This window comes from Vicia villosa, linkage group LG7 (assembly GCF_029867415.1).
Source record: "Vicia villosa cultivar HV-30 ecotype Madison, WI linkage group LG7, Vvil1.0, whole genome shotgun sequence".
NCBI lineage: Eukaryota > Viridiplantae > Streptophyta > Magnoliopsida > Fabales > Fabaceae > Vicia > Vicia villosa.
The window spans coordinates 111216890-111220399 of NC_081186.1; positions in this window are offsets into that span (position 1 = coordinate 111216890).

Here is a 3510-nt window from a genome sequence, read left to right on the forward strand (position 1 = left end):
ATTTATGATCGAAATATTTATTTGTGCGGGAATTTTTTTTTCAAAAAATCTATTATTCATCTAAATATCTTTATATACGAAAATTCAATATTGATCCAAATATTTTTGTAAATGATATCTAAATAAAAATAATATTTGTATACGAGAAAAATATATTATTTATGAAAAATGGTATTTATGTTCCAAATATTTTTTATTCAAAAATGATATATGGGAAAAAGTCTACTATTGATCTAAATATTTTTATATACGAAATATATTATTGATCCAAGTATTTTTGTAAATGATACCTAAACAAAAATGAAGTTTGTATACAGGAATAAAAATCTATTATTGATCTAAATATTTTTATATACCAAAAATGTTATTGATGATCTAAATATTTTTTATTCAAAAATGGAATAGGCCAAAAAATTTATTATTGATCTAAATATTTTTATATACGAAAAATTGATATTAATTCAAATAATTTTGTAAATGACACCTGAACAAAAATAATACTTGTATATGGAAAAAATCTATTATTTACGAAAAATGGTATTTATGATCCAAATATTGTTATTCCAAAATGGTATTCGGGAAAATAATCTACTATTGATCTAAATATTTTTATATACGAAATTTACTATTAATCCAAATATTTTTGTAAATGATACCTAAACAAAAATGAGGTCTGTATACGGGAAAAAAATCTACTATTGATCTAAATATTTTTATATACGAGAAATCTATAATATGAGAAAATTAATGGTTGTGGAAAAGTCAAAAATACCCTTATTTGATTTTTTGCCACCACATTAAAATTGTGTTTTTTTTGTCTTTGAACCATAAAGTTTTTAATTTTGTTATTAAAATAATACAACTCTTATATTTTATCAAACTTACCAAATCTCTATAAATTCTCTATTTTTTTTCTCTTTCATCACTTCTCACACTTTCTTCAACAAATTTTTTATTATTATTGATATATATTTTTTTATATACGAAAAATGACATTTATGATCGAAATATTTTTTTGTCAAAAATGATATACCAGAAAAATTTATTCAAAAAATCTATTATTGATTTAAATATCTTTATATACAAAAATTCATTATTGATCCAAATATTTTTGTAAATGATACCTAAATAAAAATAATATTTGTATACGAAAAAAATGGTATTTATGATCCAAATATTTTTATTCCAAAATGGTATACGTGAAAATAATATACTATTGATCTAAATATTTTTATATACGAAATTTACTATTGATCCAAACATTTTTGTAAATGATACCTAAACAAAAATGAGGTATATATATACGGAAAAAAAATCTATTATTGATCTAAATATTTTTATATACGAGAAATAGTATTTATGATCAAATATTTTTGATCCAAAAATGGTATACGGGAAAAAATCTACTATTGATCTAAATATTTTTATATACGAGAAATAGTATTTATGATCAAATATTTTTGATCCAAAAATGGTATACGAGAAAAAATCTATGATTGATCTAAATATTTTTTTATACGAAAATTTAATATTGATCCAAATATTTTTGTAAATATACCTAAATGAAAATAATATTTGTATTATTATTTACGAAAAAATGTTATTTATGATCCAAATATTTTTTATTCAAAAATGTTATACGGGAAAGAATATAATATTGATATAAATATTTTTATATACGAAATTTACTATTGATCCAAATATTTTTGTAAATGATACCTAAACAAAAATGAATTCTGTATACGGAAAAAAAATTTATTATTGACCTAAATATTTTTATATATGAGAAATGGTATTTATGATCAAATATTTTTTATCCAAAAATGGTATACGGGAAAAAATATATTATTGATCTAAATATTTTAATATACGAAAATTTAATATTGATCCAAATAATTTATGATACCTAAACAAAAATAATATTTGTATACGGAAAAAAGAACATGAAAGAACGTGAAGTTACTTATCACAATATTGAATATTAACGGGAACATTAAGTTACTTATCATAATATTGAATATTAACGGGAACATGAAGTTACTGATCACCATATTGAATATTAACGGGAACCTTAAGTTACTGATTAAAATATTTGTCATTAAGGGGGAGATGAAGTTACTGATCACAATATTGAATATTAACGGAAACCTGAAGTTACTGATTAAAATATTGAATATTAACGAGAACATGAAGTTACTGATCACAGTATTGAATATTAACGGGAACCTAAAGTTACTGATTAAAATATTGAATATTAAGGGAACGTGAAGTTACTGATCAAAATAGTGAATATTAACGGGAACATTAAGTTACTGATCACAATATTGAATATTAACGGGAACCTGAAGATATTGATTAATATATTGAATATTAACGGAAACATGAAGTTACTAATCACAATATTGAATATTAACAGGAACATGAAGTTAATGATCACAATATTGAATATTAACGGGAACTTGAAGTTACTGACTAAAATATTTAGTATTAATATGAACACGAAGTTACTGATCAAAATATTGAATATTAACGGAAACATTAAGTTACTGATCAAAATATTTTGAAATTAACGGGAACGAAGTTACTGAGCAAAATATTAAATATTAACGGGAACATGAAGTTACTGATCAAAATATTGATTATTAACGGGAACGTGAAGTTACAAAAGGCTATTTAGACACAATTTAATTTTGGTGATTTCAATTTTGTTCCTAATTTTTTTTTAGACACATTTTAATGTTAATTGTTCTTATTTTTTTCCCACAAAATATTAATTACTTTTAATATAATTTTTTCTATTAAAAAATATACATTTGAAATAAATGCGCGTCCCGTACCAAAACCCGTGCAAACGCACGGGTTTGTTACTAGTTAAGGTGAAAATTTCATTTTCATGATATCCATTTAGATGAGAAGGTTCTTTTCCCTTTCTTATTCATTTTTAATTACTCAATTTCAATATAGGGTTCACCTTTCTTCAACTTCTTTATTCCATTTTATTATTTTTATTTGTTTATATTTTACTGATTATGTTTCTATTTTTACTGAAATTAAAGAGAAACAATGTTAGATTTTATGATCCAACAAATTTTAGTTGTGTAATCAATGTGAAAATAATCTCCGGTAATGTTTTTTTTTTCCCTACTATGTGAAGTTCTTTTTACAATTTTCAATATCATTTCTCAATTTTCAACTTCATTTTTACTTACTAGGTACAAAATATAATATTTTCTATTTCTGTAGATATCAACAGAATTAATTTTCGTCTTTTAATGTTTAATGTTTGATTCTATTTTCCACTTATGATTTGTTTATTGGTTTTGATGTCTTTAAGTATGTTATAGATGAAAGAATTGTATATATAATTAAAATATTCTTCAAATTTGTTGTTCAATTTTTCTAATTTAGAAATAAATTTTCCACAAAAATATCTAATGATAATATTTCACCTTCACTCCACTTTTTAAAAATTTCTATTAATAAATTTCCCACAGAAAATGTCTAATAATA